General features: G+C 45.8%; 1 long non-coding RNA gene across 2 annotated transcripts in view; it reads left to right on the top strand.

Annotated features, from left to right (window-relative positions):
- The window catches only part of LOC123755774 (uncharacterized), a 220,055-nt gene that overhangs the window by 87,015 nt on the left and 107,156 nt on the right, over window positions 1-25,884 (top strand). For both annotated transcript variants that reach the window (XR_011221976.1, XR_011221977.1), the window contains exon 3: window positions 20,503-20,537. This is a non-coding gene — a long non-coding RNA (uncharacterized lncRNA). The remainder of the gene's footprint in view (window positions 1-20,502; window positions 20,538-25,884) is intronic.

Genomic DNA, 25,884 nt, shown 5'->3' with positions numbered 1-25,884 from the left:
TGTATGTGTATGTGGTGTGTGTGGTGTGTGTGTGTGTGGTGTGTGTGTGTGTGTGGTGTGTGTGTGTGTATGTGTATGTGGTGTGTGTGGTGTGTGTGTGTGTGGTGTGTGTGTGTGGTGTGTGTGGTGTGTGTGTGTATGTGTGTGTGTGTATGTGTGTGTGTGTGTGGTGTGTGTGTGTGGTGTGTGTGTGGTGTGTGTGTGTATGTGTGTGTGTGTGGTGTGTGTGTGTGGTGTGTGTGTGTGGTGTGTGTGTGGTGTGTGTGTATGTGTGTGTGTGTATGTGTGTGTGTGGTGTGTGTGTGTATGTGTGGTGTGTGTGTGTGGTGTGTGTGTGGTGTGTGTGTGTATGTGGTGTGTGTGGTGTGTGTGTGGTGTGTGTGTGTGGTGTGTGTATGGTGTGTGGTGTGTGTGGTGTGTGTGTGTGTATGTGTGTGTGGTGTGTGTGTGTATGTGGTGTGTGTGTGTGGTGTGTGTGGTGTGTGTGGTGTGTGTGTGTGTGGTGTGTGTGTGGTGTGTGTGTATGTGTGTGTGTGGTGTGTGTGTGGTGTGTGTGGTGTGTGGTGTGTGTGTGGTGTGTGTGTGGTGTGTGGTGTGTGTGGTGTGTGTGTGGTGTGTGTGGTGTGTGTGTGTATGTGTGTGTGGTGTGTGTGTGTGGTGTGTGTGTGGTGTGTGGTGTGTGTGGTGTGTGTGTGTGTGTGTGGTGTGTGTGTGGTGTGTGGTGTGTGGTGTGTGTGGTGTGTGTGTGTGTATGTGTGTGGTGTGTGTGTGTGGTGTGTGTGGTGTGTGTGTGTGGTGTGTGTGTGGTGTGTGGTGTGTGTGGTGTGTGTGTGTGGTGTGTGTGTGTGGTGTGTGTGTGGTGTGTGGTGTGTGTGGTGTGTGTGTGTGGTGTGTGTGTGGTGTGTGTGTGTATGTGTGTGTGTGGTGTGTGTGTGTGTGGTGTGTGTGTGTGTGTGTGTGTGTGTGTGTGTGTATGTGTGTGGTGTGTGTGTGTGGTGTGTGTGGTGTGTGTGTGTGGTGTGTGTGTGGTGTGTGGTGTGTGTGGTGTGTGTGTGTGGTGTGTGTGTGTGTGTGTGTGTGGTGTGTGTGTGTGTTAACACGTACAATCACCCGCCTGGTTGAACAACATGATATTGCTCGTAATTATCACCCGATCATCTTTAAAATTTAACAGTGGACCTCCATCCCGTTGGTGGTGAGGGCTGAGGTGAGCAGGAACAGTCAGTCAAAGTAGAGTACCTTACATGTAGAGTATACTTGTATACTTGAGTATATACCTGTTGGCCTTCACATACACCCACACGCCTTCACTGTTAAATAACGTCGATGTGAACAATCTGCTCTTATTGGCTGATTAATAATTTTGTAACTAGCGTCAAAAGATTGTCATTTGCTTAGCTAAATGAACTAGAGGGTTCAGTTCCTGAACCGATTATGTGCCTCTGTAATCCTTTACACCACCGCCCACGGGATGGGTATGGGGTGCATAATAAAGAAAGAAATTGAAATTGTATTGGCTGGCCCGTGCGCCGGCTTGCTGGTTGCCCATCGCCTTACACTCACCACATCTGCTAGTTTCCCAGCAAACCTTTTTTTTTTTAAATGTTCTAAAAAATTATTTGTTCATTTTTATTGTGTTTTAAAAACGTGATTTTATTAGATTTTTGTTTTTAAGTTTTTATAATGTGAGTCTGAAACGTTTTAATTAAACTTTTTCTGATACTATGAAATTTTGTAGCAAATAGTTATAAAATGTTAATGCTAATTACTTAATAATTGTAAGAGGTAATAATCTTTATTGAATTGAGATGAGAGAGAGTAAGAGAGTTAGACTGACAGACACGGAGACAGTTACTGAGCGACAGACACGGAGACAGTTACTGAGCGACAGACAGAACAACATAGAGACAGAGACAAAGACATACAGAAAGAAACAGAAATATACAGAGAGAAACAGAGCCAGATGGAGAAAGACAGAAAGAGAGAGAGTGAGAGAGAGAGAGAGAGAGAGAGAGAGAGTGAGTGAGAGAGAGTGAGAGAGAGAGAGAGAGAGAGAGAGAGAGAGAGAGAGAGAGAGAGAGAGAGAGAGAGAGAGAGAGAGAGTCACACACACACACACACACACACACACACACACACACACACACACACACACACACACACACACACACCTCTGGAATCCCTCAGTACGTTTCTTCCTTTTAACTCCTCCCCCCTCCCCGGTACATCCTCCCCCCTCCCCGGTACATCCTCCCCCCTCCCCGGTACATCCTCCCCCCTCCCCGGTACATCCTCCCCCCTCCCCGGTACATCGTCCACCCTTCCCGGTACATCGTCCACCCTTCCCGGTATCTCCTTCCCTCCCTGGTATCTCTTCCCTCTTTCCCAGTACTTCCTTCCCCCTTCCAAGTACTTCTTCCCCCCTTCCTGGTATCTCCTTCCCCCTTCAGAGCAGGAGACATTGCTGAAGTAGAGGGAGTACAGAGAACATATACGGCATAAATGACGTTTAGACGCGATAAAGCACCTAAACTATTAAGACCGTCTCAAAGCTCTCAAAATGTACTGTCTAAAAAGAAGACGAGAGAGGTATCAAATAATACACATATATGGAAGATATTGGAGGGCCAGGTCCCTAATTTGCACAGTAGAATAACAACATATTGGAGTGAACAATATTCAATTAAATGCAGAATTTCCCCCTCCCTAGTATATCACTCCCCCCCCCCCCCCACCCCCTTCTAGGGCTTCTCAGAAGTCCTAGCAGAAAAGCAAAATGCAGATGTTGTATACTCAGTCTTTGCAAGGGCATTCTACAAATGTGATCATGGAGTGATAGCACACAAAATAAGGTCAATGGGAATAACTGGTAAAGTAGGTCGCTGGATACTCAATTTCCTGTCGAACAGAACACAAAGAGTTACACTCAAATAAAATCGAGTCCAAGCGCAGTTAAAAGTTTTGTACCTCAAGGTACAGTCCTTGCACCACTGCTTTTCCTTATTCTCATTTAAAAATATACAAGTCACAGCTTCGTGTCATCCTTTGTAGATGACATAAAAGTCAACATGAAAATTACCTCTGCTGAAGACATCAAAAAATTACAAGCAGATAAAGTTTCCGACTGGGCCACAGAAAATAACATGATGTTTAACAGTGATAAATTCCAGGTACTCAGGTACGGTAAAAATGAGAACCTTAAACATAATACAGAGTACAAAACACAATCACATTTGCCCATAGTAGGAAAGCAACATGTTAAGGATTTGGGAATAATGATGTCTGACGACCTAACGTTTAGGGAGCATAACCAAGCAAATATTGCGTCAGCCAGAAAAATGATCGGATGGATTACGAGAACTTTCAAATCCAGGGATCCTATCACAATGGTTGTACTCTTCAAGTCACTTGTGTTGTCCCGTCTTGAGTACTGCTCAGTACTTACTTCCCCCTTCAGAGCAGGAGAGATTGCTGAAATAGAGGGAATACAGAGAACATATACGGCACGCATAGACGCGATAAAACATCTAAATTATTGGGATCGTCTCAAAGCTCTCCAAATGTACTCTCTAGAAAGGAGACGAGAGAGAGATATCAAATAATATACACCTGGAACTTGGAAAACACCTATACACTTGGAAAATACTGGAGGGACAGGTCCCAAATCTACACAGTAAAATAACGTACTGGAGTCAAAGATATAGAAGAAAATGCAGAATAGAATCAGTGAAGAGCATAGATGGCATAGGCTGTACAATCAGCCTATGGTGGTGGCAGAGGTGGCTGTGCACTGTATAATCATCAGAGGTCCACGGTTGTTCAACACCCTCCCAGCGAGCATAAGAAATATTATGGGAACAACCGTGGACATTTTTAAGAACAAACTAGATTGTTTTCTAAAAGAAGTGCCAGGACCAACCAGGCTGTGGTGGGTATGTGGGCCTGCGGGCCGCTCCAAGCAACAGCCTGGTGGACCAAGCTCTCACAAGCCAAGCCTGGCCTCGGGCCGGGCTTGGGGAGTAGAAGAACTCCCAGAACCCCATCAAGCAGGTATCTCGCTATCTCACCCTCCCCACCCCCCCCTCCCTTCTTGTTATCGGCCTACGTTTCTAGTCATTTCCCTTCCCTCTTCCCGGTATCTCCTTCCCCTTTATCGCTATCTCCCCCTCCCCTCATTTTCCTTCCACCCCCCCCCCCTCCCTGTCACTACTTACCTGGACCAGAGTAAAGTAGAAGGGTGGGAGGGCGCCAGAGATGGGTGGAATGGTTAAGAGAGGAATGGGTGAAGGGTAATAACAAGGCAAGATGTCAGAGAACCAGGACCGAGGTCACTACCTTGGGTTTGCCTTGTGTTATGGTCTTATGCTTGAACGAGTGTGCTTGAGGTTCAAGATCTTGGATTCAAGTTCCTCTCTCCTTTAAACTCCTTGAACTTCAAACACTTTATGGAGTGGTGTTATCTCCGCTGTTTTAACTATGTCGGGGATAACACCAGTGGCTTGGCTCTGTCTTCAAACAGTTTTTAAGGCCTGTGATACTTTTTTTGGTATTTCTTGAATGTAAGATTTCTAGGAATTAGGGTCCAGTGCAGAGTGGTTGGGCGTGGTGTCTATGGCTACTTTAAAGTCCATTGGGGTTATGGTGACATCTGATATGGGAATCGATGTTGGTTTAACATTCATAAAGAATTAGTTTTGATCAATAATCTTTAATATGTTCAGGTTTCACTGAAAACAGAATCGTACTGAAGCCTCAGTATTTCACTCATTTCGTTGTTGTCATCTGTTGAGGTTCCATCAGCCTTGCTCAAGGGCCCAATGCTGGGTGTAGTGTTTGTTCTTGCTTAGGATAAAAAGGATTTTGAATTCCTCTCAATTTCGCTGATGACTTTTTACTGTCTTTCCTTTTCCTGCATTTTATATTGTTTTGTAGGTTTAACTCGATCGTTTCTCTACGTAGCGTTCCTTGTCCATCTTGGGATAGGCTTGAGCGTTCCTTGTCCATCTTGGGATAGGCTTGAGCGTTCCTTGTCCATCTTGGGATAGGCTTGAGCGTTCCTTGTCCATCTTGGGATAGGCTTGAGCGTTCCTTGTCCATCTTGGGATAGGCTTGAGCGTTCCTTGTCCATCTTGGGATAGGCTTGAGCGTTCCTTGTCCATCTTGGGATAGGCTTGAGCGTTCCTTGTCCATCTTGGGATAGGCTTGAGCGTTCCTTGTCCATCTTGGGATAGGCTTGAGCGTTCCTTGTCCATCTTGGGATAGGCTTGAGCGTTCCTTGTCCATCTTGGGATAGGCTTGAGCGTTCCTTGTCCATCTTGGGATAGGCTTGAGCGTTCCTTGTCCATCTTGGGATAGGCTTGAGCGTTCCTTGTCCATCTTGGGATAGGCTTGAGCGTTCCTTGTCCATCTTGGGATAGGCTTGAGCGTTCCTTGTCCATCTTGGGATAGGCTTGAGCGTTCCTTGTCCATCTTGGGATAGGCTTGAGCGTTCCTTGTCCATCTTGGGATAGGCTTGAGCGTTCCTTGTCCATCTTGGGATAGGCTTGAGCGTTCCTTGTCCATCTTGGGATAGGCTTGAGCGTTCCTTGTCCATCTTGGGATAGGCTTGAGCGTTCCTTGTCCATCTTGGGATAGGCTTGAGCGTTCCTTGTCCATCTTGGGATAGGCTTGAGCGTTCCTTGTCCATCTTGGGATAGGCTTGAGCGTTCCTTGTCCATCTTGGGATAGGCTTGAGCGTTCCTTGTCCATCTTGGGATAGGCTTGAGCGTTCCTTGTCCATCTTGGGATAGGCTTGAGCGTTCCAGTTCTGGGATTTTATTTCTCCGCCTCGGGAGGGGACGCCGTTCTCATCCCAGTTTACATCTGTTTCTCTTATTGTATAAGACTTGAGCATATTTATAGTGCTATTGTACATATTTTCTCGAAGCACTGATTTATATCGTCATTCTCTAAGCTGTTTTTCCCAGCTTATTTCTGCGAGGTCTTTATTTATTAGTGCCCAGGTAATCAGTTTATTATTTAAAATTTAATTTGCAGAATTCACATCCTCTTAATTTTGGGACCGGATGAGCTGCCACAAAATCACTAGAAAGAAACAAAATCACTATTAAGACAAAATTTGTTACATAAGCATCGTCAAAGGCTTCGAAAATGGACAAGAGCAGTTGTTAATTAAGCTGAAAAATCAAGGGTTCTCAGCTTGAGTAATAATAAAAGTTGCCAGATATTGAAACTATACCAACTGTGAATGCGGGAAAAGATGATTTTATATATATATATATATATATATATATATATATATATATATATATATATATATATATATATATATATGGGACTACACGTGCGTATCAACCCTGGCTAGCACCTACATTAACCTCAGTGTTGCACAACCAGGTGGCGCTGCCACCCACAGGGAAGCAGCCAAATCCCGTAAGTATAGAGAACTGGATCACCACCACAATTTTGTCCCCATTGCTTCTGAGACACTCGGCGCCTGGGGTAAAAGTGCTACCAGTTTTTTGAAGGAACTGGGTTCTAGGATTATTGAAACAACAAGGGACCCTAGAGCTGCCAGCTTTCTTTTCCAGCGCCTCAGCGTGGCGATACAGAGGGGAAATGCGCACTGCATCCAGGGTTCCTGCCCGCCATCTGAGGAGCTGGAGGAACTCGACAACCTATGATAACCATCTTTGTAACCCATATGTAACTCCTTTTTTGTAACAAAGTTCAAATAAAGCAAACATATATGTGTACATACAAAAGAATGGGGGTGGTAGGAGAAGATAATATAAGTGTTCAGTGAGAAACCACAAGGTCTCCTCTGAATACTTTTTATTTTCTTCTCCGAGGCTATGGGTCCCCACATTGGCACCAGAGGTGGTACCCTCACAAATTAAATATATATATATATATATATATATATATATATATATATATATATATATATATATATATAATGTCGTACCTAGTAGCCAGAACTCACTTCTCAGCCTACTATGCGAGGCCCGATTTGCCTAATAAGCCAAGTTTTACTGAATTAATATATTTTCTCTAATTTTTTTCTTATGAAATGATAAAGCTACCCATTTCATTATGTATGAGGTCAATTTATTTTTATTAGAGTTAAAATTAACGTAGATATATGACCAAACCTAACCAACCCTACCTAACCTAACCTAACCTATCTTTATAGGTTAGGTTAGGTTAGGTAGCCGAAAACGTTAGGTTAGGTTGTCGAAAAAACATTAATTCATGAAAACTAGGCTTATTAGGCAAATCAGGCCTTGCATAGTAGGCTCAGAAGTGAGTTCTGGCTACTAGGTACGACACATATATATATATATATATATATATATATATATATATATATAAATAATGTGTGTGTGTGACTGGTGATTAATAGAGATCTTAAGCCGAAAATATAAATGCATAAATGTATATAATAAAACAAACAGGACACTGGGATTTATTCCTTGAAGTGTAAGGAAGGTGTGACGGTAACGCGTTGGTGTTCGGCTGTTTCAAAAGCTAGGGGTATGGCCTCGTCACATATAGAAACAAAAAATAGAAAATCTGGAACTTCGTCTGTGGTAAGGTAATGGGAAGCCACACAAAACACAAGTAAATTTAACAAAGAGATTTTAATTACGTTAGAAAAGCAAAACATGAATAAATGGACATACAAATTGGAACATAAAATCAATCAAAATAATAAGAATAATCAAATGACAAAATGAAAAGTTACATTAAGACAAGTGACTAATAACAAGTGAACAATATACAATCAGATAATAGGTGCAGGAATATTGGCTTTAAGCTGCCACCTCTCTTAGTACACGTAAGCCAGAGCTTAGTCTACCAACGAGATGTGTTAACTTGTTGAAAGCACTGGATATTCTGAGGTCTGTAGGTCGTGTGGCCCCAGACATCAGGTAGTGTGGCGGGTGGAGGGCAGGTGCAACTGGACACGCAGCCAATCAGCGATGAGCAGGCGACGACAGGTAGTTTGGTGATTCGAGTGGCGGGGGGAGCAGGTGTTCCTGGTGCTGCATACGTTTGCTCTCTGGCAAACCTTGGTGTTGTATTTGTTGGATATTCCTTCCATATTAGTTGTATAGGGATGTATATAGCGACGAACTTGGGAGGGAAGACCAGGCTCAATCTCTTGAAGGAGATTATCGTCACAAAGGATATGTCTAATATTGAGGCTGTATCACGCCCCATATAGACCAGACAGTTATCACGCCCCATATAGACCAGACAGTTATCACGCCCCATATAGACCACACAGTTATCACGCCCCATATAGACCAGACAGTTATCACGCCCCATATAGACCAGACAGTTATCACGCCCCATATAGACCAGACAGTTATCACGCCCCATATAGACCACACAGTTATCACGCCCCATATAGGCTAGACAGTTATCACGCCCCATATAGACCAGACAGTTATCACGCCCCGTTTAGACCAGACAGTTGAGGCTCCGTAGTATAGACTGGACATATCTCGCCAGAACAAGCAAGAAGGAGAAAGTTAATCTCGCCAAATATAAGCAATCCTTATCAAGAGATTGATAAGGATTAATCATTAAGATGATTTATTTAACTTATGTCGAGAGGAAGAATAAATGTTTGAGCTTACAGAGGGATGAGAAGCTGTAAATAAGGCAGCATGCATAGCTCGTGTTCAATGGTTCAACACCAGTTTCAGCACGATACAATAGGTCAAAATTAGTCAAGGTTGGCGTCAGAAAAGATCTGGGTAAATAGTGATTTTGAAACATGGTTGTTGAGTTATGTGTGGGGGTGGGGGTGGGGGGGGGGGGGGGGAGGGGAGGGGCACAGTTACCGGTCCAGGCGTGTTAACTTGCCTGGAGTTATCCCTGGAGTGTTCACACCTGAGGTTGACATAGATGAATGACTCTGGCTAGTTATACATATGAGCTGCTGCCTCGTATGGGTCAATAGGCCTTACGCAGTTAACATTATTATAACTAGGAGGTGAGAGGCTGCTGACCGCCGTAACCAGTTATACCAGGGAAAACAAGAGCTGCATGTGCTTATTTCTCTGTAAGAATGGTATTGTTGTTGTTGTTAAAGATTCGCTACCTGGAACAAAAAGTTCCAGGTAACACGGGCTATGGTGAGCCCGTAGTGCCTAAGAATGGTGACAAGAGGGCCGCTATATGTGCGTCGGGACTAACACGCCCCTATTGTGACTGACGTATATATATATGTCAGCTACGTTAGGGGGGCCTGACGGCTGAGTGGACAGCGCTCTGGATTCGTAGTCCTGAGAGGGAGGACTACCAGAGAGGTGCCAGGGAGGTGGGGGACAACACTAGTAGGTGGTCAACACGGCGGCTCGTTCACAGAGGAACAGTTTGGGGTCAAGTCAGTCTGTCTCACGTCGGCCTTAACCCAGCTTACCAAAAATTATAGGCCAGTTGCACTAACATCGCACATAATAAAAGTGTTTGAGAGAGTGATTAGGAATCAAATTTCTAGTTTTATGGAAAACAATGAATTGCACAATCCAGGACAACATGGATTTAGAGCGGGAAGGTCCTGTCTGTCACAGTTACTCAACCAAAATGACAAAATCACAGAAAACCTAGAAGAAAAGCAAAATGCAGATGTTGTATACACAGACTCTGCAAAGGCATTCGACAAATGTGACCATGGGGGGATGGCTAACAAAACGAGGTCAATGGGAATAACTGGAAAAGTAGGACGCTGGATACTCAATTTCCTGTCGAACAGAACACAAAGAGTAACAGTCAATCAGATAAAATCGAGTCCAAGCGCAGTTAAAAGCTCTGTACCTCAGGGTACAGTCCTTGCACCGCTACTGTTCCTTATTCTCATATCTGATATAGACAAAAATATAAATCACAGCTTCGTGTCGTCCTTTGCAGATGACACAAAAGTCAGCATGAAAATTACCTCTGCTGAAGACATTGAAAAACTACAAGCAGATGTCAACAAAGTTTTCGATTGGGCAGCAGAAAATAACATGATGTTTAACAGTGATAAATTTCAGGTACTCAGGCACGGCAAAAATGAGGATCTGAAACATAATACAGGGTACAAAACACAATCGAATCTTCCCATAGTAGAAAAACAGCATGTCAAGGATTTGGGAATAATGATGTCCGACGATCTAACGTTTAGGGAGCATAACCAAGCAAATATCGCGTCAGCCAGAAAAATGATCAGATGGATTACGAGAACTTTCAAATCCAGGGATCCCATCACAATGGTTGTACTCTTCAAGTCACTTGTGTTGTCCCGTCTTGAGTACTGCTCAGTACTCACTTCCCCCTTCAGAGCAGGAGAGATTGCTGAAATAGAGGGAATACAGAGAACATATACGGCACGCATAGACGAGATAAAACACCTAAATTATTGGGATCGTCTCAAAGCTCTCCAAATGTACTCTCTAGAAAGGAGACGAGAGAGATACCAAATAATATACACATGGAAAATACTGGAGGGCCTGGTCCCAAATCTACACAGTAAAATAACAACGTACTGGAGTGAACGATATGGAAGAAAATGCAAGATTGAACCAGTGAAGAGCAGGGGTACCATAGGCACAATCAGAGAACACTGTATAAACATCAGAGGTCCGCGGTTGTTCAACGTCCTCCCAGCGACAATATGAAATATTGCCGGAACAACCATGGACATCTTCAAGAGAAAACTGTACTATTTTCTAAGAGAAGTTCAGGATCAACCGGGCTGTGGTGGGTATGTGGGCCTGCGGGCCGCTCCAAGCAACAGCCTGGTGGACCAAGCTCTCACAAGTCAAGCCTGGCCTCGGGCCGGGCTTGGGGAGTAGAAGAACTCCCAGAACCCCATCAACCAGGTATCAAGCAGGAGTTGTGATTGCTGGGGTTGAGCTTTGGCTCTTTGGCCCCGCCTCTCAATGGGACGACCTTCCCTGTTAGTGAACACTCCAGGGCTTGGTGACTAGGACTTGGACTTGGTAGGGAGGGAGGAAGGGTAGGGAGGATAGGGAGGGAGGGTGGAAGGGTAGGGAGGATAGGGAGGGAGGGAGGGAGGAAGTCTGCTTCCTCCCTCCCTCCCTCCCTATCCTCCCTACCCTTCCACCCTCCCTCCCTATCCTCCCTACCCTTCCTCCCTCCCTACCCTTCATCCTTCCCTATCCTTCCTTCCTCCCTATCCTTCCTCCCTCCCTTCCTATCCTTCAACTCTTCCACCCTTAGCATATAAAGACAGTTATTGAGATACATAAAGTTAGTTGATATTGTCATGTAGTAAAGCTGGCACTTGGTTAATAATGACCAGTCGCCAGTTAAGGATGTTCATACTGGCCATCATTGTCGCGCTCCACACTAACACCTGGTGATTCCTGCTTGATGGGGTTCTGGGAGTTCTTCTACTCCCCAAGCCCGGCCCGAGGCCAGGCTCGACTTGTGAGAGTTTGGTCCACCAGGCTGTTACTTGGAGCGGCCCGCAGGCCCACATACCCACCACAGTTTACAGTTGCCTGTAAAACTGTAACTGCTTGTGACACGACCTTTACCTGTAATAGCTCGATAACCTTCTTGTGGCTTTCGTTAACTTGTCGCCTTTATTAATCCCTATTTACTTATTATTCATGTGGGATTTTTATTTCACGCTGTGATTTTATTTATTTATTTTTATTTGCAAAGCAATTATTAGCTTCCGATATTTAAAGTTCAGCGGTGTTTATAACTACTTAATAACTACTGTCATCATATCTTCCCGTGATGATATTTATCTTTTCATGAAATACGTATTTACTGGCTCTTCGTGCCTGTAAATACGTATTTACTGGCTCTTCGTGCCTGTAAATACGTATTTACTGGCTCTTGGTGCCTGTAAATACGTATTTACTGGCTTTTCGTGCCTGTAAATACGTATTTACTGGCTCTTCGTGCCTGTAAATACGTATTTACTGGCTCTTCGTGCCTGTAAATACGTATTTACTGGCTTTTCGTGCCTGTAAATACGTATTTACTGGCTCTTGTTGTCTGTAAATACGTATTTTCTGGCTCTTGGTGCCTGTAAATACGTATTTACTGGCTCTTCGTGCCTGTAAATACGTATTTACTGGCTCTTGGTGCCTGTAAATACGTATTTACTGGCTCTTCGTGCCTGTAAATATGTATTTCATAATACATAAATAGGAAATCCCGATAGAGGGATTTCCAGCCCCCCGGGTTGCGTAGTCGAGAAAAATTAACTTAAATACGGTTTACGTAAAGCCGAGGGCTCGTGGAGCAGCGGTGTTGTTTAGGAGACCGTCGTTCGTAAACAGTTCGTTGAATCCGACGCTTCCGCCAAGAACGCGCTATGACGAGACGAGAGAGATACCAAATAATATACATATGGAAAATACTGGAGGGCCAGGTCCCAAATCGAAACAGTAAAATAACAACGTACTGGAGTGAACGATATGGAAGAAAATGCAGAATAGAACCAGTGAAGAGCAGAGGTGCCATAGGCACAATCAGAGAACACTGTATAAACATCAGAGGTCCGCGGTTGTTCAACGTCCTCCCAGCGACTCTTAAGAAATATTGCCGGAACAACCGTGGACATCTTCAATAGGAAACTAGATAGTTTCCTTCAAGGAGTGCCGGACCAACCGGGCTGTGGTGGGTATGTGGGCCTGCGGGCCGCTCCAAGCAACAGCCTGGTGGACCAAACTCTCACAAGTTAAGCCTGGCCTCGGGCCGGGCTTGGGGAGTAGAAGAACTCCCAGAACCCCATCAAGCTGGTATGTATGAAATCATGCCGAGGTTCCTGCATTGCTGCTCGAGAACACATTCACAATATACAAGCTGACACAGCTACAGGGAGGGTAGGAAGTGCTGTTATTGCTCATCAGTCCGATGGCAGCACAATTCAAAGAAATATTCGAATTAGTAACTGGGCATCCACAATGCAAGCCGAGTTGGTATGTTGTTATAGATTCCGCTACTCGGAACAAGTTCCAAGTAGCACGGGCTATGGTGAGCCCGTAGTGGACTAACCTGGCACAGGAGCGGTGCTGTGTCTGAGTTGGTAGCACTCGAAATTGACAACACTGAAGTAGACAGCTTAATTATTTCCGACTCCCTTTCCTCACTACGAGCAATAAACAGTTTGCAATCAAGGAATAACGTGCTTATCTCAGAAGCCAGACATAGATATATATGAGCATACTTAGAAAGAGGGTAAATATAAAAATGTTGTGGATTCCTTCTCACATTGGCCTGCAGGAACATGACAAAGTTGACGCCCTTGCTAAGGCTGCAGTAAATAAAGACAGTATTGAACGGAATCTTGAGTTATCAAATAGGTCCCTTAAAAGTGTCATTAGACGAGAACTCCTGGATGGATTTGAAGAGAAGTACAACTGTGCAAACTGGAACTAGCAGGTCCATTTCTCATCACAATGAAATGTGTGAAGTAAAACATGTGTATGGGGCAAGTAACAAAGTCAGTAGACTAACAGATGTTGTCACAGCTCGTATAAGACTTGGCTACAAGTATCTCTGGCAGTTCGGCTTGTATAGGGATCTAGATGAAGTAAAGTGTAAAGTGTGTGGACATAGGCAGGGACACACACTCGAACACTATATCTCGGATTGTAGTAAAATTGAGTCATTTAGAGATAAATCTAAGCTCACACTGTATGATATGGCAACCTATCTTATTACCATGGATAAAATACTTGAAATCCTTGTACTTTATCCATATTTCGTTCCCAGTAGATAAATGACATATGAGATTAAGAAACAAGTAGTGTATTGTGAGGACTAATAATAAACAGCAGCTCCCCTATGACTCTGTAATATCTCCATTGATCAAACTATTATGTATTAGCGATAAGACCTACCATTAATGTATAATGACTTACTGTAAATATATAGCTCTTGTAATAGAACTTTCTCTGTAACTAGCTGACATGTAACTATAAGGTGTGAAGGATAGATGAAACTGTTTATGTAATAATCTAAGATGAGGTCTGACAAAGACCTTTTGTGCCCTCTGTAATGTTTTTGCGCTACCGCTCACAAGATGAGTATGGGGTGCACAATAAACTAGTCACCTTCGGCGGCAACAATAAAAAAATGCTCGTTGAATCCGCCCCCCCCCCCCCCCCGGGTGGTATAAGTATTAGTCCCTGTCGTTTGTAGACATTTGGTACGAATTATGGTTTATCGCCGGGCGGGGTTGGTATCTTGCCAGTGGTAGTGGTGGTGAGGTACCGGGCCCTAACTGGCCGCCCTGGAGGTGGAAGGTGAACTGTGTCAGGGTACTCAGTGTGTGATAACTGTATCCTGCCACCAGCACCCTGCTTCCCCACACTCACACCACTCTCACACGCTCTCACAGTCTTATTATTAACATCTTTATTGACAAAATTTAATTACAATTTTGCCTAATCTGAAGATTTCAATTAAGTCTTGTTAAAGTGAGGATAATGCTGGTATTCACTGCCACACAGGACAGAGGGTCATACATAAGACAATAGGTCTAAACTGTAGGCGGAAGCTGAAACTGTAGACATGTATATCATGGTTACAGTCAATATTTTAATGTATGAATATGTAAAAACAACTTTTTATTGTGCACTGCCACACAAGGGCAGGGATGGCTCTCTCACAATCTATCGCACAACGTCTCATAATCACACACACTCCCACGCCCAGAGGCGGGGTCCCACAGCTTGGGTCCCACAGCTTGGGTCCCACAGCTTGGGTCCCACAGCTTGGGTCCCACAGCTTGGGTCCCACAGCTTGGGTCTCACAGCTTGGGTCCCACAGCTTGGGTCCCACAGCTTGGGTCCCACAGCTTGGGTCTCACAGCTTGGGTCTCACAGCTTGGGTCCCACAGCTTGGGTCCCACAGCTTGGGTCCCACAGCTTGGGTCCCACAGTCTGGGTCTCACAGCTTGGGTCTCACAGCCGGGGTCCCACAGTCTGGGTCCCACAGCTTGGGTCTCACAGCTCGGGTCCCACAGCTTGGGTCCCACAGCTTGGGTCTCACAGCCGGGGTCCCACAGTCTGGGTCCCACAGCTTGGGTCCCAGAGCCGGAGCCTCTTGCGGGACGTCCCACAGGGACACGCTGTTTCCATAACCTCTACATCTTCTCAGGTGAATACCTGGTTGATGGGGTTCTGGCAGTTCTTCTACTCCCCAAGCCCGGCCCGAGGAAAGGCTTGACTTGTGAGAGTTTGACCCACCAGGCTATTGCTTGGAGCGGCCCGCAGGCCTACGTACCAACCACAGCCCGGCTGGTCCGGCATTCCTTGGAGAAAATGATCTAGTTTTCTTTTGAAGATGTCCACGGTTTTTCCGGCAATATTTCTTATCCTCGCTGAGAGGACGTTGAACAACCGCGGACCTCTGATGTTTATACAGTGTTCTCTGATTGTGCCTATGGCACCTCTGCTCTTCACTGGTTCTATTCTGCATTTTCTTCCATATCGTTCACTCCAGTATGTTGTTATTTTACTGTGTAGATTTGGGACCTGGCTCTCCAGTTTCTTCCACGTGTATATTATTTGGTATCTCTCTCGTCTCCTTTCTAGAGAGTACATTTGGAGAGCTTTGAGACGATCCCAATAATTTAGGTGCTTTATCTCGTCTATGCGTGCCGTATATGTTCTCTGTATTCCCTCTATTTCAGCAATCTCTCCTGCTCTGAAGAGTACTGAGCCATCTCAGGACGGGACAACACAAGTGATTTGTATAGTACAACCATTGTGATGGGATCTCTGGATTTGAAAGTTCTCGTTATCCATCCGATAATCTTTCAGGCTGACGCAATATTTGCTTGGTTATGCTCCCTAAACGTTAGGTCGTCAGACATCATTATTCCCAAATCCTTGACATGCTGTTTTTCTACTATGGGAAGATTTGATTGTGTTTTGTACCCTGTATTATGTGTAAGGTTCTTATTTTTACCATCTTGAGATTATCTTGAGATGATTTCGGGGCTTTTTTTTAGTGTCCCCGCGGCCCGGTCCTCGACCAGGCCTCCACCCCCAGGAAGCAGCTCGTGACAGCTGACTAACACCCAGGTACCTATTTTACTGCTAGGTAACAGGGGCATAGGGTGAAAGAAACTCTGCCCATTGTTTCTCGCCGGCGCCTGGGATCGAACCCAGGACCACTGGATCACAAGTCCAGCGTGCTGTCCGCTCGGCCGACCGGCTCTCCTAATATCCCCACCATACCTGAGTACCTGGAATTTATCACTGTTAAACATCACGTTATTTTCTGTTGCCCAGTCAAAAACTTTATTAATATCTGCTTGAAGTTTTTCAATGTCTTCAGCAGAGGTAATTTTCATGCTGATTTTTGTATCATCTGCAAAGGATGACACGAAGCTGTGACTTATATTTTTTGTCTTATCTGATATGAGAATAAGGAACAGCAGTGGTGCAAGAACTGTACCTCGAGGTACTGAGCTTTTAATTGCGCTTGGACTCGATTTTATATGATTGACGTTACTCGCTGTGTTGTGTTAGATAGAAAACTGAGTATCCAGCGTCTTACTTTACCAGTTATTCCCATTGACCTCATTTTGTGTGCTATCACGCCATGGTCACATTTATCGAATGCCTTTGCGAAGTCCGTTTATATCACATCAGCATTCTGTTTTTCTTCTAATGCCTCAGTGACTTTGTCGTAGTGCTCAAGTAGCTGTGAGAGGCACGATCTTCCCGCTCGAAATCCATGTTGGCCTGGGTTGTGGAGGTCATTGGTCCCCATGAAATTGGTGACCTGACTCCTAATCACTCTCTCAAATACTGTTATTATGTGGGACGTTAGTGCAAGTGGTCTATAATTTTTTGCCAATGCTTTGCTCCCTCCCTTGTGTAGAGGGGCTATGTCTGCTACTTTAAGCGCATCTGGTATCTCCCCTGGGTACAAGCTCTTCCTCCACACTATACTGAGTGTCTGTGCTACCGGCACTTTGCATTTCTTTATAAATATTGAATTCCATGAATCTGGACCCGGAGCTGAGTATCCCATACCAATAGGGATGGGATAGAGAAGAGGGGGAGGATATGTAAACAATAGGGATACTGGGATGAGACGGGGGAGAGATTTAAACAACTGGGACAGGAGAGTGTTGGACAGGAGTAGGAGAAAAGAATTGGAGGTCTTGGAATAGAGAGCGATGGGTAGGGATAGTTGGGAAGGGAGATGGACAAGTTGGAGAAGGGGAGACTTGGAGGGGAGGGGGGAGGGCCTAGAGGAAGGGATGGTGATAAAGGAGAGGGGAGAGGCAGAGGGCTGGGGGAGGGGGGGAGGCCTAGTATAGCCTACTGGATCAATGCTGTGTGGGCCCCTACTAACACGTCTAGTGAGGCTCTAGTGGTCCCTGCCACCTCTGTCGTCGCTGAGATCACCGTCCCTGAATCACTGAAATAGAGGGAATACAGAGAACATATACGGCACACATAGACGCGATATAGCACCTAAATTATTGGGATCGTCTCAAAGCCCTCCAAATGTACTCACTAGAAAGAAAACGAGAGAGATACCAAATAATATACACGTGGAAAATACTAGAGGGCCAGGTCCCAAATCTGCACAGTAAAATAACAACATTCTGGAGTGAACAATATGGAAGAAAATGCAGAATAGAACCAGTGAAGAGCAGAGGTGCCATAGGCACAATCAGAGAACACTGTACAAACATCAGAGGTCCGCGGTTGTTCAACACCCTCCCAGCGAACACCAGAAATATTACAGGAACAACCGTGGACATCTTCAAGAGAAAAACAGATTGTTTCTTCAAGGAGTGCCGGACCAACCGGGGTATGTGGGCCTGCGGACCGCTCCAAGCAACAACCTGGTTATCTTGAGGTTATCTTGAGTTGGTTTCGGGGCTTTAGTGTCCCCGCGGCCCGGTCCTCGACCAGGCCTCCACCCCCAGGAAGCAGCCCGTGACAACTGACTAACTCCCAGGTACCTATTTACTGCTAGGTAACAAGAGCATAGGGTGAAAGAAACTCTGCCCATCGTTTCTCGCCGGCGCCCGGGATCGAACCCGGAACCACAGGATCACCCTTCCAGTGTGCTGTCCGCTCGGCCCCTGGTGGACCAAACTCACACAAGTGAAGCGAGTAGAAGAACTCCCAGAACCCCATCAACCAGGTCCTCTCCCCAGGACGATAAACATCACCACGAGACATAAAGGTGCCTTCCAGTGAACTCTGGCGTTCAAGGCTCTTCAGTACCTCATCCCTTCAATACCCCATCTTAGGCCACCCCGCCTGAGTTCAGGCGGGAGAGATACATAATAATTTACACATGGAAAACAGTAGAGGCGCTGGTCCCAAACCTGCACACAGAAATAACACCACATGAGACCAGAAGGCATGGCAGGATGTGCAGAATACCCCCGTTGAAAAGCGGAGGTGCAACAGGTACTCTGAGAGAGAACTATCAACATCAGAAGTCCGAGACTGTTCAACACGCTTCCACTGCACATAAGGGGCATAACTGGCCGACCCCTCACAGTGTTCAACAGAGAACTGGATAAACACCTGCAAAGGATACCTGATCAACCAGGCTGTGACTCATACGTCAGGCTGCGAGCAGCCACGTCCAACAGCCTAGTTGACCAGTCCAGCAACCAGCTTCCAACAGCCTAGTTGACCAGTTCAGCAACCAGGAGGCCTGGTCGACGACCGGGCCGCAGGGACGCTAAGCCCCGGAATCAACGCAGGTGGGTCAAAACTGTGACGTTCGTCGAAATTAAAGCACTGGTGTACTGACGTTGCCTGAGCAACCCGTCCTCTTAAAAATAACGTCGCTTTTGGCTCGTATGCCCGAGACTGGTCCTGGATGGAGAAGGCGTGAACGCTTCTGGTCAGGCAAAACAGTTGCATTTTTACGGAGTGGCGACTGGTAGGAACGACTGGGTATTACCCCCCCCCCCCTCCACATGATATAACTTATGTTGTCGGGGTGTGTACTTAGGCTCATGGAGGTGCCTGTAGGCCTCTCACTGACCTTGCCCAGGATGCCACCCACAACAGTTCCCTCACTCCACGGTAGCTTATTTTACTGCTGGGTAAGCACATGCTTCAGATGAAAGAAAATGTGTCCAGCCGTTTCTGTCCTGGCCGTAGATTGAATCCGGGTCCCTCGGTTGTGAGTTGAGGAAGTAGACCCTTGTGCTACAGTTTCTCGATAAACGTGTGTGTGTATATATATATATATATATATATATATATATATATATATATATATATATATATATATATATATATATATATATATATATATATATATATATATATATATATGTATGTATGCATACTGGAGCCTGTCACTTAGGTAAGGCTGAAGGTACTGGAGGGAGTGACCTGTGACAATATAATATGGTGGAGGACCTCCCACAACACTCCACACTGTCGCCTGCGGACACTCATGTACACACACGAAGTCAAAACAAAACCAGACAAACAGGACCAAATAGCGCCCTTGAGGGTCCCTTGAGATAGTGATGGTGTGCTGGAATATCAAACAAGCGCTTCTGGCTGTGGCTCGACCCTCTTACCACCCCCCCCCCCCCACTCCTTGGTGCTGTGTGCGGTGTGATTGATTCTGTTATGTGTACAAAAATCCTCACCCTTGCCCGGTTGACCCTTGGCTCTACTCCCTGCAACACCTAAGCTTTCATACTTCTATACTCTCATACACTGTACTTCCGACTGTCCCTCTTTCCAGATCCCATTCATCCTCAGATCTACAGTACCAGCTACTGCTATTGGTTTCAAACAGCCGCCACTTACGGGCTATTCATGCCCGTGCCATCTTTGGGGTGCCCTAATCTCCATTCATTCAATTAATCAATCACTGTCACTTTCCCAGGACAGACTGAAAACTCGTCACTTTCTGTTCATTCCATGTTTGGGTTGTTTAATGTGTGGTGCTGGCTGCCCTGCCTACCCTCGGAGAGTTATTAATCCTTAAACTGCTCAACTGCAATTTACAGCAATTAATTAAAGTGTGTGTGTGTGTGTGTGTGTGTGTGTGTGTGTGTGTGTGTGTGTGTGTGTGTGTGTGTGTGTGTCCATATTCACTTCTATTGGGTTATAACAGCGTATATGTGTGTTGGTTTTGGTTTGAAGAATTCAACAATATTTTACTTACTGCTGCACCATTAATAAATGTGGTTATTACAGTATTTCTTAACTTATAACACCAATAAGCGTTGGTAGCAGCGTAAGGGTTTAGATCACCACAAAAGCAATTGGATATAATTGCTGATTGATCAAAGTTCAAGACCAAAGTATACTAGTGTATATACAATAAGTATAGGGAAAGGGGGGCGGGTATAATCATCTTTGTGTCATCCAGTTGGGTGTTCAAATCCCACTCAGGAGGTAGACATCTTGATTGATAACCTGAGGGTCTAAGCCAGTTCAGTATACAGGATGCTTCAGATGAATTAGTCCAGTAAACGTCTTTCTCTTTTGCTTTCAGATTCGTAAAGGATTCCATCCTGGAGAAGGAGAAATGTAAGTTCAATCCTTATATCATTTTGCCTAATTTTTTCTACTGTATATAAACCATTTTGTTTGTTTATGAAGGAACTGCCAGTTTTTGAGGATTCACATTAAATGGGCAGATTTTGAAAGTGATTCTAAATTGTTGGGTTGGGAGAGTGAGGCGTCCATATACCGGTGTTGTCATTGGTCATTGTGGATCTCCACGCTGATTGGTTGTTGGTTCCCTGTGTTATGTTCTGGGAGAACAGCTCTACACCAATTAAAACTGTTCCTTGGTCAGCTTGACCAATCATATATTTCGTACGAAAATCCGCCCACTACGAAGTTAGTTCTTAGCGTGACAGCATCTTAAACTGATAATTAATGATATGAGTGATAATGTGGATATTATTAATTACAATGACGATCCAAATTGATGAAACATTTGTGGGAGGAGCGCTGTACACCTGTGTGGTGGTGCTGTGGTGGTGCTGTGGTGGTGCTGTGGTGGTGGTGGTGCTGTGGTGGTGGTGGTGCTGTGGTGGTGGTGTTGTTGTGGTGGTGGTGGTGCTGTGGTGGTGGTGGTGCTGTGGTGGTGGTGGTGTGGTGGTGCTGTGGTGGTGGTGGTGCTGTGGTGGTGGTGGTGTTGTGGTGGTGCTGTGGTGGTGGTGGTGTGGTGGTGCTGTGGTGGTGGTGGTGCTGTGGTGGTGGTGGTGGTGGTGTTGTTGTGGTGGTGCTGTGGTGGTGCTGTGGTGGTGGTGGTGCTGTGGTGGTGGTGGTGGTGCTGTGGTGGTGGTGGTGTGGTGGTGCTGTGGTGGTGGTGGTGCTGTGGTGGTGGTGGTGCTGTGGTGGTGGTGGTGCTGTGGTGGTGGTGGTGCTGTGGTGGTGCTGTGGTGGTGCTGTGGTGGTGGTGGTGCTGTGGTGGTGGTGGTGCTGTGGTGGTGGTGTTGTTGTTGTGGTGGTGTTGTTGTGGTGGTGGTGCTGTGGTGGTGGTGTTGTTGTGGTGGTGCTGTGGTGGTGGTGCTGTGGTGGTGGTGGTGGTGCTGTGGTGGTGGTGGTGCTGTGGTGGTGGTGGTGGTGGTGGTGTTGTTGTGGTGGTGCTGTGGTGGTGGTGGTGCTGTGGTGGTGGTGGTGCTGTGGTGGTGGTGGTGCTGTGGTGGTGGTGGTGGTGGTGTTGTTGTGGTGGTGGTGCTGTGGTGGTGGTGGTGGTGGTGGTGTTGTTGTGGTGGTGGTGCTGTGGTGGTACCAAAATGTACCAAAAGCTGTGAATTCTTTCACCCAGAAATTTGCAAGAACTCTTTGGACAGGAAAGAGTGCTTCAATGCTGAATGCCCAGCTTTTCATATAAGAGGTACCAGGCGAATAAAACCGACAGACTACCACTATGAAAACAGCCACTACTCCATCAACCGGGATAATTTTTTAGCAAGAGGAGGAGGAGAAGAATGGCTAAAAATGACCAGACTCTACCACCAACTCGGTCAAATGCTAGAGAGGACGCAAACACAGTGGCCTCCTTACCAGAGCCTCAGATATTAACACCAATTAAAGCATCCAGCACTTCCACTAACACGATAACATCATTTATATTTGCCAACATCCAGGGTATAAAAACACGCAAATCCAACAAAGTTCATTTTATAGATGGTCTCCTTCATGAGGCAAATGCAGTGTTTGCAGCCCTAACGGAAACTCACACAAAGGACTACCTTGATGGTGAAATATGGATCCCAGAATACAATCTCTTCAGATGTGATAGGAAACACCGGCTTCAGGGTGGGGTCAGCCTCTACATCAAAGACACACTCATCTGTACTGAGCTGCTAAACACCTCAAATGATATGGTGGAAGTGCTGATAGTCAAAATAGAGATCCTAAATGTAGTTGTTGTCCTTGTATATAAGTCACCGGAGGCAAACCCTCAGCAGTTTAAAGACCAACTAATGAAAATAGAACACTGCTTGGAAAACCTCACAAATCCAGCTCCTAACATCAACCTGCTTGGGGACTTCAACCTACGGCACCTGAAATGGAAGCACCTGGCTAATACAGTAATATCAGAAAGAATACCAGGAAGTAGCCTAAATGAGCAGGCACATGCAAATGACCTGCTACGGATGTGCGACAGGTTTGCCTTAAACCAGCAAATAGTAGAACCAACTAGGAAGGAGAACACGCTGGACCTCATTTTCACTAATAATGATGAGTTGATCGGGAACATAATGATTACAAATACCTGTTACTCAGATCACAACTTAATTGAGGTACTGACAACCATGGGGAATGGACCTCCAAAACCAGTCCAGATTCCCGGTGGAGGAGATTTCAGCAAATTCAACTTCAATAATAAACGGATAAACTGGGAGCAAATAAACCAGGACTTCACAGAAATAAACTGGGAAGAACAGCTAGGAAATGCAAACCTGAACCAGTGCCTGGAAAAAATAAGCTCAGTAGCACTAGAAATATGTTCAAACCGCATACCCCTAAGAAAAAAGAGAAAGAGATGCAGATTGGAACGGGAACGTCGTTCCTTATATAGGCGAAGAAAACGAATCGCGGAACAACTTGAGAGTCGCACCCTATCTCAAGAACGGCGAAGAAGGTTAGGTTGAGAAATAGAAACAATTGAACTCAAGCTACAAGAATCATACAAAACCCAGGAGAGGCAAAGAGAGCAATAGGCCATCAGTGAAATAGAGAGAAATCCGAAATATTTTTTCTCCTATGCAAAATCAAGATCAAAAACCACATCTAGTATCGGGCCCCTGCGAAAGGGAGATGGAACTTTCACAGATGACAACAAAGAAATGAGCGAGTTACTGAGGAAGCAGTACGACTCTGTTTTTCAGTGAGCCATTAAATGCACTAAAGATTGATAACCCAAATGAATTTTTCATGGATATGATACCAACATCAAATCACATATCAGACGTCGCCCTATTCCCACTAGATTTTGAAGAAGCCATAAACAGTATGCCTATGCACTCTGCACCAGGCCCGGATTCTTGGAACTCCATATTCATCAAGAACTGTAAAAAACCACTATCGCAGGCCCTTCACATTCTGTGGAGACAAAGCCTAGATACTGGCGTTATCCCTGACATACTAAAAACAGCAGAGATAGCACCACTCCATAAAGGAGGAAATAAGGCAGAGGCAAAAAATTACAGACCGATAGCACTAACATCGCACATCATAAAAATTTTTGAGAGAGTGCTAAGAAGTAAGATCACAAAATACATGGAATCACAGCATCTCCATAACCCCGGACAACATGGTTTCAGAACAGGGCGCTCTTGCCTGTCGCAGTTGCTGGACCACTATGATATGGCATTAGATGCTATGGAAGACAAACAAAATGCTGATGTAATTTACACAGATTTCGCAAAAGCTTTTGATAAATGTGACCATGGTGTTATTGCACATAAAATGCGTTCAAAAGGAATTACCGGGAAAATAGGCAGATGGATCTACAATTTCCTGACTGACAGAACCCAATGTGTAATAGTCAACAAAATAAAATCCAGCCCATCAACCGTGAAGAGCTCAGTCCCCCAGGGTACTGTGCTTGCTCCAGTACTTTTTCTCATCCTCATATCGGACATAGACCAGAACACAACCTATAGCACTGTATCATCCTTTGCAGATGACACTAGGATTTTCATGAGAGTTGGCAACATAGAGGACACGGCAAACCTCCAATCAGATGTTGATCAGGTCTTTCTATGGGCTACAGAAAATAATATGGTATTCAACGAGGATAAGTTTCAGCTCATGCGCTACGGAAAAATTGAAAACATAAAAACAGGAACCACGTACAAAACTCAGGCAAATCATAACATAGAACGAAAAGGCAATGTAAAGGACCTGGGTGTACTCATGTCGGAAGACCTTACCTTTAAAGAACACAATAAAGTAGCCGTCACAACTGCAAGAAAAATGACAGGTTGGATAACAAGAACTTTTCACACTAGAGATGCTATACCGATGATGATACTTTTCAAAACGCTTGTGCTATCTAGAGTGGAGTACTGCTGCACAATGACAGCCCCTTTCAAAGCTGGAGAAATTGCTGACCTAGAGAGCGTGCAGAGATCCTTTACTGCTAGAATCCACTCAGTAAAACATCTAAATTACTGGGACCGACTAAAGAGCCTAAATCTGTACTCCCTTGAGCGCAGGCGGGAGAGATACATAATAATTTACACGTGGAAAATAATTGAGGGGCTGGTCCCAAACCTGCACACAGAAATAACACCACATGAGACCAGAAGACATGGCAGGATGTGCAGAATACCCCCGTTGAAAAGCAGAGGTGCAACAGGTACTCTGAGAGAGAACTCTATCAACATCAGAGGCCCGAGACTGTTCAACACGCTTCCACTACACATAAGGGGCATAACTGGCAAACCCCTCACAGTGTTCAAGAGAGAACTGGATAAGCACCTCCAAAGGATACCTGATCAACCAGGCTGTGACTCATACGTCAGGCTGCGAGCAGCCGCGTCTAACAGCCTGGTTGATCAGTCCAGCAACCAGGAGGCCTGGTCGACGACCGGGCCGCGGGGACACTAAGCCCCGGAAGCACCTCAAGGTAACCTCAAGGTAGGTGGTGCTGTGGTGGTGGTGGTGTGGGTGACTGCTGGAGTGTGGTGGTGGTGGTGGTGTGGGTGACTTGCTGGAGTGTGGTGGTGGTGGTGGTGTGGGTGACTGCTGGAGTGTGGTGATGGTGGTGGTGGTGGTGGTGACTGCTGGAGTGTGGTGGTGCTGGTGGTGGTGGTGACTGCTGGAGTGTGGTGGTGGTGGTGGTGTGGGTGACTGCTGGAATGTGGTGGTGGTGGTGGTGACTGCTGGAGTGTGGTGGTGGTGGTGGTGGTGTGGGAGACTGCTGGAGTGTGGTGGTGGTGGTGTGGGTGGCTGCTGGAGTGTGGTGGTGGTGGTGGTGGTGTGGGTGACTGCTGGAGTGTGGTGGTGGTGGTAGTGGTGGTGTGGGTGACTGCTGGAGTGTGGTGGTGGTGGTAGTGTGGGTGACTGCTGGAGTGTGGTGGTGGTGGTGGTAGTGGTGGTGTGGGTGACTGCTGGAGTGTGGTGGTGGTGTTGGTGGTGGTGGTGTGGGTGACTGCTGGAGTGTGGTGGTGGTGGTAGTGTGGGTGACTGCTGGAGTGTGGTGGTGGTGGTGGTGGTGTGGGTGACTGCTGGAGTGTGGTGGTGGTGGTAGTGTGGGTGACTGCTGGAGTGTGGTGGTGGTGATGGTGGTGGTGGTGTGGGTGACTGCTGGAGTGTGGTGGTGGTGGTGGTGGTGGTGGTGTGGGTGACTGCTGGAGTGTGGTGGTGGTGGTAGTGTGGGTGACTGCTGGAGTGTGGTGGTGGTGGT

This window comes from Procambarus clarkii, chromosome 43, assembly GCF_040958095.1.
Source record: "Procambarus clarkii isolate CNS0578487 chromosome 43, FALCON_Pclarkii_2.0, whole genome shotgun sequence".
Classification (NCBI taxonomy): Eukaryota; Metazoa; Arthropoda; class Malacostraca; order Decapoda; family Cambaridae; genus Procambarus; species Procambarus clarkii.
The sequence above is the reverse complement of the archived record's forward strand: the minus strand, read 5'-3'. Positions and strand labels throughout refer to the sequence as shown.